The sequence below is a fragment of the Vipera berus genome, assembly GCF_964194415.1.
Source record: "Vipera berus genome assembly, chromosome: 6".
NCBI classification, from domain to species: domain Eukaryota; kingdom Metazoa; phylum Chordata; class Lepidosauria; order Squamata; family Viperidae; genus Vipera; species Vipera berus.
Window position 1 is genome coordinate 9,559,163 of NC_138208.1, and position 15,588 is coordinate 9,574,750.

General features: G+C 43.0%; 1 long non-coding RNA gene across 1 annotated transcript; it reads right to left on the reverse strand.

Annotated features, from left to right (window-relative positions):
* Window positions 1–2,410: 2,410 nt before the first annotated feature.
* On the reverse strand, window positions 2,411–9,654 carry LOC308670339. Its single transcript, XR_014027000.1, has 4 exons — window positions 9,597–9,654; window positions 9,201–9,358; window positions 7,528–7,581; window positions 2,411–3,236 (listed from the first exon to the last, which is right to left on the reverse strand). It is a non-coding gene; the product is annotated as an uncharacterized lncRNA (long non-coding RNA).
* Between the last annotated feature and the right edge of the window lie 5,934 nt (window positions 9,655–15,588).

The window sequence follows — 15,588 nt, forward strand, 5'->3', positions numbered from 1 at the left end:
CGTTTATCCACATCAAAACTCACTTTGCCCCATTCATTACCTGTAGCGCTCAATCTTTAGAAATATATTTTTGGAATTCCAGAGTTGTTAATGAGGAGGGTTTTGCCTTTCCCACAAAGGCAAAGCTAATATTAAACGGACTTGCTCAACTTGATCTCATGATGGGCTTCAATACCATCAACCATAGTCTTCTGGACCGACTGCAAGGGTGGTGACTCAGCAGAATCGTATTGTGTGAGTGCTTCTTCACAGCCCATTTCAGTATCCAAGACAGAGAGGTCCTGCCCTCAGCCCAACCCTATGGGATGCCATAGGATGGATGCTTCCTCCGTTCCTCTTTAACATCTAGATGAAACCACTAGGAAAAGTCATAGATTGGTCTATAGCCAAGGGTTGAGAAGTCAACAATAAGCTGATGATAACCCAGCTTTGTGTCTCTGCTTAGAGATCAATGCTGTTGACATCCTGTCTCATTTCTTGGAGGATGTGTGGCAATATAATAGAATAGAATGTTGAATAGAATTAGAATAGAATAGAATAGAATAGAATAGAATAGAATAGAATAGAACAGTGCTTTTTAACCAGTGGTACGGGTACCACCTGTGGTACATTGGCACCTGGCAGGTACATTGGCACCATCCTAGAAAAGTGGTAGCGGGGGAGGGGAATGAGCTGAACAGGTGGCAGCACCGCACAAGCCTGAGCAAGAGATGGCTGGAGCTGCAGGGCTGTCAGGGTTCAGCGGAAGCGCCAGGATCAGTGCTTCTTCAGGGCTCAGTGGAAGCGCCAGGATCAGCGCCAGACTCCAGCTGGAGCTCGACGCTGATCCTGGCGTTTCTGCTGAGCCTAGAAGAAGCGCCGATCAGCTGAAATGTTGCAGCATCTCCAGGGTCTTGTGATTTACATTCAGATGCTTGGCAACTGATTCATATTTATGACGGTCACAGTGTCCCAGGATCATGTGAAGTGAAACCTGCTGCAACCACCCAGCAAGGGGGGGAATAAAAACCAAACAACCCCCACCACCACCCCCGCTGCCAATCCTCAAAAGAAATGCTCACAACAATGAAAACCTCGGACAGGAGGAAGAGTGCCACCGGGCAGGCAGGCAGGTGTCTTGCTTGGCTGTGGCTTGGGGGGGACACTTTTTTCAGTGCCATTGTAACTTCGAACAGTCACTAAGCGAACTGTTGTAAGTCAAGGACTACCTGTACTTCATTTTTTTCCTTGGTTGTTTTTTTTTTGTTCAAGTTTTTGACACCTTGCTAGGCGACTGGTGGTATTCAGATGTTGCCATATCCTAACAGTGGTACAATGGGTGAAAAGGTTGAAAAGCCCTGGAATGGAATGGAATGGAATAGAATAGAATAGAATAGAATAGAATAGAATAGAATAGAATAGAATAGAATAGAATAGAATAGAATAGAATAGAATAGAATAGAATAGAATAGAATAGAATAGAATAGAATAGAATAGAATAGAATAGAATAGAACCTTGGAGGTCTTCTAGTCCATCCCCTTACTCTAGCAGGAGAACCTACAGCATCTCAGACAGGTGATTGTCCAGTCTCTTCTTTAAAATCCCCAGCAATGGAGCCCCCCACAATTTCTGGAGGCAGGCTGTTCCACTGGCTGATTGTCCTCACTGTCAGGAAGTTTCTCCTTAATTCCAGGTTGCTTCTCTCTTTGGTCAGCTTCCAACCAACAAACAGTCCTGACAAGACTGAGGAACTCTGGGTGTTGGGGCCACCAGAAACTGGGAACTTACCAGATTGGGTGGCACTGCCCCAGACCCAGTGTGCAATCTGGGGACCTTCAAGATTCATGACTCCTGCTCAAAGAACAAGTGGCAGGTATGGCTACTTCAAGTGTGCCACTTATGCCCATTCCTGGACCAAGAGACCCTAAGCTCAGTCCTTTATGACCTGGTCACCTCTATATTAACCTCTCCACCGCAAGATGCTGGTCTACTAGTTTGCTTCCAGATTCAATTCAAGGTGCTGGTGATGATCTACAAAATCCTTCAAGGCCAGGAAATTGAGGAACATGCCAAATCACATCCCATCCTAGCAGATCCAGCAGAAAGGGCATGCTGTGAGTCCGAACTGTTTGGGGGAAAATGGGGAAAAAGTTTTTTCCCATTTTTTTCAGGTTTTTTTTTCTCTCAGGCCTTCCCATCTCTAGTCCTGCCTATGAGGGAAGGAGGGGAGAAGAGGAGAAAGGAAAGGAAAGGAAAGGAAAGGAAAGGAAAGGAAAGGAAAGGAAAGGAAAGGAAAGGAAAGGAGGAAGATTTTGGAGCCCTCGTCATTTCCTTTTCACTATGTAAAGCAAATGACCCGGACAGCATGAATCTAGAGATGTCTTAAACTACCATTTTAATTTTCAAAACATTCATCTGATTTTGGCCACACAGTGTCAGCTACAAAAGTACACCAACGTTAGGCATTTTCAAAATGTTGATATTTTTCAATATGACAACTGTAGAAAGAGAATGCCAGAAGCTAGAATACATTTAATAAACAGATAAATTGTTACAGGCTGAACAATATCTTCTACCTAGACATTTTTCAGAGGTAGATCTGAGAAATGACTGTTTTCAAGCACCCCTATCGAAATACTAGCGACTGTTTTAGCATAATGCTTATGAATTTTCTGTTAATGGAAACATGCATATTAGCACTCTGCAGAACTTTAGACCTAATTTGGGAAAGGTACTTTGAACCAGATGGAAACAGCTGCCCTTTGAGCCACTTCTTTATCCAGTAAAGACAGAGGGCAGTTCCACACACTGGGCAAAGATGCAGCTGCTTTCAAGAGCTGTAGATAAATGGTGTGTTCGTGATGCTTTCAGTGGAAGCATTTTTTTTGGCATCTCTAGTATTGCACAACCTAATATGCATGTTGATAGGTAAACAGGTAAACACACACACACACACATACACACAAAGACACACACACACACTCCTCTCTTAAAGAGTTGGTCCTGCCTGGAAGTAAGACTTGATAGGGTTGTCTACCTATTTGTGCTAGAAAGCAAGAGGCAATTATAAGAAAGTCAGTGATAATATGAGAAGGATCATTAACGGCGATGCATTAGAAGAACAGCAAATAATTCTAGCCTTGCAGGTGGTTTGTCAATTTCAATAGATTTCTGTTCCTCTCTGCCGGCAATTCTCCCGCGTGCTAATCATAATCGTAGTATTCATACTCATCCCTTTCATAACCTTCGTCATATTCTGTGGAATGGAAAAAAATAAATGTTCAGTTGTAAATATCAGTACGAATACCCAGTTGACAGCCCCCCTCTTTCTACCTCCTCTGTTATGCAAAAACAGCGATTAATAGGTTGCAATTAGAATATATGTTTCAATTAAAATATTTTGAATTTGCATTTTTTTTCAGGTTTGAAAGAACCTATTTGGGTGATCCCATTTTAAGCTCAAAATAGAGCTGCTTTGCCTTTCCAAAGTTTCAGAATCAGAGTAGAGCTGAAAGGGACCTTGGAGGTCTTCTAGTCCAACCCCCTGCTCAGGCAGGAAACCCTATACCCTTTCAGACAAATGGCTGTCCAGTCTCTTCTTAAAAACTTCCAGTGTTGGAGCATCCACAACTTCTGGAGGCAAGCAGTTCCACTGGTTAATTGTTCTCACTGTCAGGAAATTTCCCCTTAGTTCTAGGTTGCTTCTCTCCTTGATTGGTTTCCATCCATTGCTTCTTGTCCTGCCTTCAGGTGCTTTGGGAAACAAGTTGACCCCCACGTCTTTGTGGCAGCCCCTCAAATACTGGAATACTGCTATCATGTCACCCCCAGTCCTTTTCTTTAGACTAACCGTTCCCAATTCCTGCAACCTTTCTTCATATGTTTTAATCTCCAGGCCTTTAGAAATAGCAATATTCCTTAAAACCCTGTCTAAGTGGTTCACAGGGTCAGGATATTTGCCCCCAACAATCTGGGTGCTCATTTTACCGACCTCGGAAGGATGGAAGGCTGAGTCAATCTTGAGCCAGTCAGGATCGAACTGCTGGCAGAGAGCAGTGAGTCAGCCTGCAATGCTGCCTTCTCACCACTAGGCCACCACGGCTCTTTAATCATCTTAGTTGCTCTTCTCTGCACTTTTTTTTTCAAAGTCTCAACATCTTTTTTTATAATGTAGTGGCCAAAACTGGAGGCGGTATTCCAGGAGCGGTGAATCAATAAGTTTCAGGCCAAGTTCAGTCTGGACACAAACATTTTTGCAAACCTCTCCTTAAAAAATATCTCGTAGTTTGAATTGAATCAGATATTTGCCGTTACATAATTAGAGTAGAACGCAATTGCAAGAAGGTGATGGATTTGAAACAGGGAAGTGTAAAGCTTTGATCAAAGTGGATGAACAGGACTCTTTTGAAACAAGCTTTAAATGGAAATATTAAAATATTGGTTTTACTGCCAGGTTTGAAGAAAAGCATGCAATAAGCTCATATTCTGGTGGAGTTCAACACCACCTGACTTCACAGTTTGTTTTCTTTTCATGGCAATATTTCAGAAGTGGTTGTGTGAAATTTCCAGGTCTGTCTAGATCAGGGGTAATAATAATAATAATAATAATAATAATAATAATAATAATAATAATAATAATAATAATAATAATAGAAGAAGAAGAAGAAGAAGAAGAAGAAGAAGAAGAAGAAGAAGAAGAAGAAGAAGAAGAAGAAGAAGAAGAAGAAGTAGTTGGAAGGGCCCTTGGAGGTCATCTAGTCCAACCCCCTGCTCAGGCAGGAAACCCTATACCATTTCAGACAAATGGCTGTCCAGTCTCTTCTTAAAAACCTCCAGTGTTGAAGCATTCACAACTTCTGGAGGCAGGTTGTTCCACTGGTTAATTGTTCTATCAGGAAATTTCTCCTTAGTTCTAGGTCCCTTCCAACTTATTATTATTATTATTATTATTATTATTATTATTATTATTATTATTATTATTATTATTATTATTAAAGACTCAATGGATCCAACAAGCTAACTTGTGGGAAAACGCTAGAGAGGGCCGGCAGGGGGAAATAACTTGTTGAATTTTATCTCATTTAAGACCGATGCTTCCACTTTGGGAGGGCTAAATGAAAAGCGGTATCGTCATAATAAGCCTTTATTTAATAGGTGTCTCAAGATGCCAGCCGGCTCGTACAGTCAGAACCCTTTTTAAAAAATTTTACAGAATTCAAGGCTCACTTGTGTTCTTTTCACAGGTGGATGATTCGCAACCTGAGAGAAGAAAGAGGTTTTTGTAACTCTCATAGCCGGGTCTTGCAGCTCACATTTTAAGAACTATTCAAAACTAGAAAGAGAACTCAACTCTGAAATGGAGACTTTTAAAAGTGTAGCCAAAAGGGAAAGGAAAGAATCCGTTCTCAGCGTCACTTCGATTTCACGAAAGCCTTTTGTTCCCGTCCTCCCATCACCCCGGCTTAGAATTTAGACTTCCTCCATTTAAAGGTAAAGGTAAAGGTTCCCCCGCACATGCGCGCTAGTCGTTTCCAACTCTAGGGGGCGGTGCTCATCTCCGTTTCAAAGCCGAAGAGCCAGCGCTTGTCTGAGGACGTCTCCGTGGTCATGTGGCCGGCATGACTAGACACCAAAGGCACACGGAACGCTGTTACCTTCCCACCGGAGTGGTCCCTATTTTTCTACTTGCATTTTTAGGTGCTTTCGAACTGCTAGGTTGGCAGAAGCTGGGACGAGTAACAGGCGCTCACTCTGTTACGCGGCACTCGGGATTCGACCCGCCAAACTGCCGACCATCTGATCGACAAGCTCAGCGTCCTAATGCACTGAGCCACTGCGTCCCTGCTTCCTCCATTTACAACAGTTCATTTGAAGTGACCGTTCAAAGTTACAACAACACTGGAAAAAAGTGTCTTAGGACCATTTTTCACACTTGCAATCGTTGCCGCGTCCCCGCGGTCACGTGATCAAAATTCAAAGGATTGGCAACTGGTTCATATTTATGACAATCACAGCATCCCAGGCTCACGTGATCCCCCTTTTGCGACTTTCTCACAAGCCAAGTCAATGGGGGAAGCCAGATTCACTTTACAACCATGTTGCTAGCTTGACACCGGCAGTGATTCACTTAACAACCATGTTACTAATTTAATACCTGCAGTGGTTCACTTAACAACCATACCACTAATTTAACACCTGCAGTGGTTCATTTAGCAACTGTGACAAGAAAGGTATTAACATGGGGCAAAATTCCCTTAACAAATTTTTCACTTAGCAACAAAAATGTTGAGCTCAACTGTGGTCGTACGTTGAGGACTACCTGCATTTGTGAGGCATCTAAGTTACACTTCTCATCAGTTGATTCCCATCATCCCCAGCCAATGCAGTCCCTGAAAACTGCAGTCTAACATAGGTGGAAACCCCAAGGAATGGATTAGAACAGAGGTCTCCAACCTTTTGGTACTGTCCATGGGGTTTTGCAATGTATGGCTGTGAAAGTTGGACCATAAGAAAGGCTGAGCGCCAAAGAATTGAGGTCTTTGAACTACGGTGCTGGAGAAGACTCCTGCGAGTCCCTTGGACTGCAAGGCGATCAAACTGGTCAGTCCTAGAGGAGATCAACCCTGACTGCTCTTTAGAAGGCCAGATCCTGAAGTTGAAACTCAAATACTTTGGCCACCTAATGAGAAGGAAGGACTCACTGGAGAAGAGCCTAATGCTGGGAAAGGTTGAGGGCAAGAGAAGAAGGGGACGACAGAGAATGAGGTGGCTGGATGGAGTCACTGAAGCAGTAGGTGTGAGCCTAAATGGACTCCAGAAGATGGTAGAGGACAGAAAGGCCTGGAGGAACATTGTCCATGGGGTCGCGATGGGTCGGACATGACTTCGCAGCTAACAACAACAACAATTCCAACCTTTTGGGCACCAGGGACCGGTTACGTGGAGAGAGGTTTTTCCACGGACTGGAGGATATGTGATTTTGTGTGCCTCCCATGGATGGGGCTTTCCTTGTTTGTGTGGACCGGTTGCTGGCATGCCGCAGCCCAGTACTGGTCCACTGGGACCCCTTGATTAGAAGGTGAATGAAATGTAATTAATCTCCTTTACAGACGTGGGACCTGAACTTCTTTTGCTAAGAGAGTATGGTTGTTAAATGAGTTCACGCCCAATTTTATGATTTCTTTTTGCCATGTTTGTAAAGTGAATCATGCAGTCATTAAGTGAATCCTGCTTCCTCCATTGATTTTTGCTGGTCAGAAACCCCCTGGGAAGGTCACGAATGATGATCAGGTAACCCTTCCAGGAGGCTGCAACCATCATAAGTACATCCGGGTTGCAGGTGACACTACGACGGTCATAAAACGGGGGTCATAAGTCTCGTTTTTTCAGCACCATCATCATAACTTCTAATAGTTTTAGTCAAAGGCTCGTAATTGAAGGACTGCCAGTAAATTCATGGTGCTTCTCAAAATCTTGCAGTTCTAGATGCAAGATCCAAAACATCTCCAGATGTGTAACTTTGTGACTCATTCTGCATCTGTTCTTACCATCTTCAGCGGTGCTGTCATTCTCATGCTCCCGTCTCCTGTAGTGGGTCCTCTCTGTTGGAAAAGGGATTTAATGTTAGTTGGTGGGACCCAAGAAATGTCTCTCGTTCTTTGTCCATTAACCGCTTGCCTTTAGTTTCTGGGCTGTGCGCAAGGATCAAAATGCTTTTAGGACTGAAAATTGTACGTATTGGCTAATGCAAGCCTAATAAATGCTTCCCACATCTTTGAAAAAAAAACCCTGATAGATGAAATACCTCAGTGCAAGGAACCTTCAGAAAAAGAAAGAGAGAGAGAGAAAGATGAAAGAGAAAGAAAGAGAAAGAAAAAAAGAGATAAAGAGAAAGAAAGAAAGTGATAAAGAGAAAGAAAGAGAAAGAAAGAAAGAAAGAAAGAAAGAAAGAAAGAAAGAAAGAAAGAAAGAAAGAAAGAAAGAAAGAAAGAAAGAAAGAAAGAAAGAAAGAAAGAAAGACAGAGAGGAAGAGATGAAAAAGAGAAGAAAGAAAGGAAGAAAGAAAGAAAGAAAGAAAGAAAAGAAAAGAGAGAGAAAGAAAAGAGAGAGAAAGAAAAGAGAGAGAGAGAAAGAGATAGAAAAAGAGAAAGAAAGAAAAGCGAAGAAAGAAAGAAAATATCTTAAGTATTAAAAGTTTCTAGTTCAAAAACCAGCTACTTTTTTTTGAGTGAACTAGATATTTATTTGTCTGTCTGTCTGTCTGTCTATCCGTCCATCCATCCATCCATCCATCCATCCATCCATCCATCCATCCATCCACCTATTTGCTTTCTATAACCACTGGTCTCAGACTTAGTATGGCTTTGATTCCCAGCCCTTAAGTTGTGTGCTTGTGTACCCTCTTCAGGGCTGCTGCTGCTGCTATTCCCAGAAAGAAAATCCAAAGTATTTTAAGTACTTTGCTTGTGAAAGGGATGGATGCGATCCTGCAGGAAACCAACCCATGGGAAACTGGTTAACCGTCTTTCGTTTTCTGAAACTTGCCGTGTTGGAGAGGCTGTTCTTTCAGCCTGGTCCTTTGGCATACAGATACCGGTATGCCTCGAACTTACGATCACAATAGGGCCCCAAATTTCCGTCGCTAAGCCAGGCAGGAGTTATGTGAGCTTTGCGACTTTACGACTTTCCTTGCCACAACTATTAAGTGAATCAGTGCCGTTTTAAAGCTACTAACATTAAGTGAATCTGGCTTCCCCGTTGAAATTTGCTTGTCAGAAGGTTGCAAAAGGAGATCACATGAACCTGGGGCACAGCAACGGTCATAAATATGAGTCAGCTGCCGAGTGTCTCAGTTTTGATCATGTGACCTTGGGGGTTGCTGCAATGGTCGTAAGTGTGAAAAAAGGTCCTAAGTCACTTTTTTTCCCAGTGCCATTGTAACTTTGAAAAGTCACTAAACGAACTGGTTCAAGTTGAGAAATACACGCCGAAAGAAGTGCTGTAACTACCATCCACGTATCCAAGGTTTACCCTAATATCCAAGTTAGTCAAACGAGGGGTCGATTTAACTCTGGAAGAACCTCAGCATCACTGTCCAATTTTCAGAATCTACTGTACAGTTTGACAACGTGCCGGAGATTTGAAAAAAAATAATAAAAACAAACCAAAAAAAAAGCATCCAGCCATTTTTTTCCCATTAACATCCCACAGAGCGTCTCACCGTCACGTTCCTCCCTGGAGCGTGCAGATCTTTTCTCTTGCTTCTTTAAAAACTTTGAAGCATCCAATTTCTGCACAAAGAGCTTTTTCTTCAGATCTGGAACCAGAGGAACAAGCGAATCTGACCCAGCGGTAACAAAAGCAAAACTGGACCTAAAGCTAAAGGAGTATAATAATAATAATAATAATAATAATAATAATAATAATAATAATAATAATAATAATAATAATAATAATAATAATAATAATAATAATAATAATAATAATAATAATAATAATAATAATAATAATAATAATAGTTTAAATTATTCCTCTTTTTTTGGCTCCTATCTTTTTTCTCTTTTCCTTCACGTCCCCCACCCCCAGAGAATTCACATTGGGGTCTCTCTTCACTTACTTCCTTCACTGGAGCCTCCCGTTGTTGCCTTCACGAGGTTACGCCTGCCATCTAGAACTAGGTTAATGAAAAAGAACGGAACGTGAACCATGGTTTGACGCTGTGAAAAGGAGTGGGATCTGAGGGGTCCTTGGTAGTCTCTCAACTTGCTTGTTTTTCTTGCAGACGTTTCTTTACCCAAACTGGGTAACCTCATCAGTGCTAATTAGGATTTTGCTTGATATATTCAGGGACGAGCACTGATGAGGTTTCCTAGTTTGGGTAAATGAAACATCTGCAAGAAAAACAAGCAAGTTCAGAGAGCATCAAGGACGCCCTCGTGTCAACCCTGAACTACAAAGCTTCCCCTTTAGAAGTAGGATCTTGAAAGTATCCCAGATTCATTTTCAAAATTGTGACCTCTTCCAAGCTTTTCCTAAACTATATATGCTCCCTCATCTTCTGTAGCTTTATCAGATTGGAGCAAGTCCTGGATCTTGAACTTTAAAAGAAATAGTATTCCTCAAGATCATAAATGCTAACAGAATTAACAAAAACAAAAACAGAGATGAAAGGAACCTCGGAGGTCATCAAGTCCAGGGCTTTTCAACCAGTGGTACGGGTACCACCTGTGGTACATTGGCACCTGGCAGGTGGTACGTGACCATCTTAGAAAAGTGGTAGCGGGGGAGGGGAATGAGCTGAACCGGTGGCAGCACCGCACAAGCCTGAGCGAGAGACAGCTGGAGCTGCAGGGCTGTCAGGGCTCAGCGGAAGCGCCAGGATCTGTGCTTCTTTGGGGCTGTCAGGGCTCAGCGGAAGCACCAGGATCAGCGCCAGGCTCCAGCTGGAGCTCGGCGCTGATCCCGGTGCTTCTGCTGAGCCCAGAAGAAGTGCCGATCAGCTGGAATGTTGCAGCATCTCCAGGGTCTTGTGATTTACATTCAGACGCTTGGCAACTGATTCATATTTATGACGGTCACAGCATCCCAGGGTCACGTGAAGTGACCAAAACCTGCTGCAACCACCCAGCAGATGGGGAGGGGGAATAAAAACCAAACACCCCCCTCCCACCCCCGCTGCCAATCCTCAACAGAAATGCTCACAACAATGAAAACATCGGACAGGAGGAAGAGCGCTGCCAGGTGGGCAGGCATGTGTCTTGCTCGGCTGTGGCCTGGGGGGCACTTTTTTCAGTGCCATTGTAACTTTGAACAGTCACTAAGCGAACTGTTGTAAGTCAAGGACTACCTGTACTTCATCACTTTTTTCCTTTTCCTTTTTTTTGTGGTCAAGTTTTTGACACCTTGCTAGGCGACTGGTGGTCCTCGGATGTTGCCATATCCTAAAAGTGGTACAATGGGTGAAAAGGTTGAAAAGCCCTGCTCTAGTCATCGCTCAGGCAGGAAACCCCACCCCATTTCAGACAAATGGTTGTCCAATCTCGTCTGATTAAAAAAACAAGGAACTTGCTTTTTGTTGTGTCCTATCACTGGGGCATTTGAAACATTTCAAGGCAGAATAGGCAGAGCCCAACTAATTTCAAAGTTTGTCCACTGGAAGATAGTCAACAAGAAATGGAATATCCCCAAGCTCTTCACAGCCTTAACACTATAAGGAAAAACACAATTAAAAAATGGAAGTCAGATATACAATTATCTATCTATCTATCTATCATCTATCTATCTATCTATCTATCTATCTATCTATCTATCTATCTATCTCTATTTATATATCTATATTATAATTTATATGTATATATAATTTAGCAATTGCAATCTGATGGAATCCAAATTCTATAAGCTTATTGCAATAATAATCAACAAGAAATGGAATATCCCCAAGCCCTTTAAAGCCTTAACACTATAAGGAAAAACACAATTAAAAAATGGAAATAAGATATACAATTATCTATCTATCTATCTATCTATCTGTCTGTCTGTCTGTCTGTCTGTCTACCTACCTACCTACCTACCTATTTATAATTTATATGTATATATAATTTAGCAATTGCAATCTGATGGAATCCAAATTCTATAAGCTTATTGCAATAACACAGAAAGTTGCCTAAGCTTGAATAAAACACAAGTTGTTTTTCCCTTCTTACGTCTGGTTGCCGATCGTACGTACCAATCAGGAGCAGAAGAGCCGTAAAGCAGGAGAGAAACAATATGTGTCTCCAGTTCATTTCTCGCTGTTTCTCAGCCACACGATAAGGAATGTCACTGCGACTTTGGGAGCAAGACTGAGCACAGAAATTGGAGATCTTCCCTTTAAAATAGGAGGCTGGGAAAAGTTGGCACCGTTAATGGCACCTCCTGATCACGCCGGTCAGGAGCAAGAAGGCATGAAGTGTCAACACACTTCATTTGTATTGTGCAAATATTCGGGGTTGTTCGGCGTGAGGTCTCAAAGCTGGAATAAGAATTGGAAAGGATCGCACCCCCAGAGAGGTGGAGAGATGGGTCTGCGACAGGGGTAATGAAGAGGCGAGACTTCTGCACAAAACCTGCTGAAGCCTCCTTAGATGGATCGTGCCAACAGCTTGTTGCCACGTTCAAGTCCAAGAGAAGCAATATTTGTTTAGGGAAATGCAACTCTTCATTCAGAGCTGCTCAATGAATGGCAAGCCAATTATCCCGGGACGTTCTTTCTGCATCAGAGATCTTATTATTAGCTAATGTGGTATCATTTTTCTTCTTTGGGGCAGCCGCTAGCTACCCAGCCTTGAAAACCCAGCTAGGTTTTCATCACCTCTTCCAATTTTTCCCTGCTTATCCGAGCCAAAAAGTAAGGAGATAGAGTAGGTAGATTTCCTGAATACCTTGCCCCTGGGAAATGCAGAAGTAACTTTCAAACTGGCAAGCCTACAAGCCACAAGGAGACAAGAAGGGATTAAGACAGATGACAGAATGAACAGAATAACAGAGTTGGGAGGGACCTTGGAGGTCTTCTAGTCCAACCCCCTGCATAAGCAGGAGACCCTATTGGACACCCAAATGGCTGTCCGATCTCTTCTTGAAAACCTCCAGGGATGGAGCGTGGTCTATGTTTCACAGTCAAAAATCGGACATGGTAACACAACTTTTTCTTTCCCACATACAGTGCTTTCAATCGTAGATTCAAAAGAGAACCCCCCTTTTCTTCCTTGTTTTTTTAAGCGTGAAAGTATTTAAAAATATTCTAATATTGAAAAATATATATATCTTCAAACTTGGCCCTTTTATGACCTGGCCCTTTTATGAGCTTTGCTGGCTGAGGAATTCTGGGAGTTGAAGTCCACAAGTCATAAAAGGGCCAAGTTTGAAGACCCCTGATGTATGGCATAATAGAAACCACTTTTAGGTCTAGTGGTTTTTCTGAGTTTTGCAGCCCAGATGTGAGGGGATAAATAGTTTTCTGCTTCCTTCTTTTCTTGACCACCGTCCCATTTAGCAGATTGAAATTTCTAAGGTCGGGGGGGGGGCGGGGAGAAAATCCAACGTTAGGTGACCCCTCTTCTATTTTTCAAATCATGTTTCTAAGCTCAAAAAATTGCACGGGGAAGCCCACCAGTCCTACAGTTCCTGGGAACTGAAGATCCAAACTTGGAGAACAGTTTGGTCCCAAAAATAGATGTCACTATTCGTTTTTATTGCCTTCAGCGCATGAGATATGCAGAGCAGCTGCTTTAATGTCTGTGCTGTGTCAACATGACAGACTTGGTAAAAGAAACAAGGCTTCAATGGAATAGGGACTGCTGCCATTTTAACTTTTTTGACCAAAACAGGTAGTCCTCGCTTAGTGACCGTTCAGTTACGACAGGACCGGAAAAAAAGCGATGTACAACCCTTTTTTCACAGTGACGACCTTTGCAGCATCCCCACGATCGCGCGATCGAAATTCAGATGCTTGGCAACTGGTTCATATTTATGACGGTCACGTCATCCCCTTTTTGTGACTTTCTGACAGGCAAAGTCAAACGGGGAAGCCACTCGGTTGTTTTCACTTACCCCCTGCAGTGATTCACTTAAGAACGCTGGCAAGAAAGGTCGTAAAACGGGGCAAAACTCACTTAGCAAATGTCTCACTCAACAACAACAATTCTGAGCTCCGTTGTGGTCAGGACTGCCTGTGCTCCCTTTCCAGATGGCCCCATAGCCAGGGAGAAGTGTTCCAAGAAGAAATAAGGTGGGGGAAAAAAAGGATTTCAGTTTGGATGCAGTGGGGCTGTGTTAAAACCACTGCAAAGGTTCAAAGCTCTTCTGTGCCCAGGTGGCAAATGATGGAATGCAGAGATAGGACAGCAAACAAGCAGCCGCTGTGCTCCTGAGTAAGGAATTACTAGAGCCAGCAAATGGCAAGTTTGTGGTTTATACTGTATATATAAACCTTTGTTCTTTTTGTGCTACTATGACAAAGTGTCCCAGGTGTTTCTTCGGGGTGGGGGGAAGACTGGCTGTTTTGCACTCACTGAAAGTGACTTACAATCACCTGGAAGTCCCTTTTTCTTCAACTCACAAAAGCTAATTCCTTTTAACAACATTTGTGCTGTTGTTCGAACTCTTTCATTCAATTCGGAACAGAGCTGGGGGGGACCTCGGAGGTCTTCTAGTCCAACCCCCTGCTCAAGCAGAGAACCCTCCACCATTTCAGACAGGTGGCCATCCAATCTCTTCTTAAAAACCTCCAGGAATGAAGCACCCACAACCTCCTGTCCTGCTTGTCAGGAAATTTCTCCTTAATTCCAGGTTGCTTCTCTCCTTTGATTAGTTTCCATCCGTTGCTTCTTGTTTTGCCTTCTGGCGCTTTGGGGAATAGCTTGACTCCCTCTTCTTTGTGGCAGCCCCTCAAATACTGGAATACTGCTATTTAGTCGTGTCCAATTCTTGCTGACTTTACAAGCAAGTGCTCTCCTGTCACGCACAACTTCTTTCAATTGTTGGATGTTCCACTTTGTGTCACCTTTGATGTTATCAAGTCAGCGTGTTCTTTGCTTGCTCCTTCTTCTTGTACCACTGACCCTTCCTAGCCTCGTGGACTTCTCCCAATGAATTTGCATGTCACAACACGGCCAAAGTAAATCAGATGTAGTCTTATGATTTTAGCTTCGAGTGACGTGTCTGGTTTTATTTGATATAACACTTCTAAGTTAGTTGCTCTGGATGTCCATGGTGTACTCAATAATTTACACAAAGGCACCAATTCTTCTTCTCTCCGCCATTCTTACTGCCCAACTCTCACACCTGTACATCATTATAAGGAAGATTGTTGCCCTAACTAGGCTGTATTTATATCAATATGTCTGCATGTCTGCATTTCCAGATCTTATTCATGTTAACCATTGCAGTGTGGGCTAATAACATTTATTCGCTGCAAAAAATGCAATCCGAACCCTGATATATTTTTTTTTTGCCTACATAAACTAATCTGGCTCTCCTCCTGCGATACCTACGGCTCAGTAGTTTTCTTCCAGAAATAGAAACAGACATGTCGTAAATAATTCTTCTGAATTATCTATTATTATAGTCAGGGGGTAAGCAACCTTGGCTCTTTTATGACTCGTGGACTTCAACTCCCAGAATTCCTGAGCCAGCCAGGCGGAGGGGAAAGGGAGAGGTTTCCAAGCTGAGCCATGCAGGCTGAGGAATTCTGGGAGTTGAAGTCCACGAGTCATAAAAGAGCCAAGGTTGCCTACCCCTGGCCTAGGCCTAGGCCGCTTTATGACTTGTGGACTTCAACTCCCAGAATTCCTGAGCCAGCCACGCTGAGGGGAAAGGGAGAGGTTTCCAAGCTGAGCCATGCTGGCTCAGGAATTCTGGGAGTTGAAGTCCACGAGTCATAAAAGAGCCAAGGTTGCCTACCCCTGGTGTAGACATTTGGAACTCCACCTTGTGGACCCCGATAGCAGTGCTGACTAAACACCTCGATTAGCCCAGAGTATGAGTATTCATTTAGTGACCGGTCTAAGTTACGAAAGAGCAGGAAAAATACCTTACGATCAATCCTCATACTTCTAACCTTCACAACATCT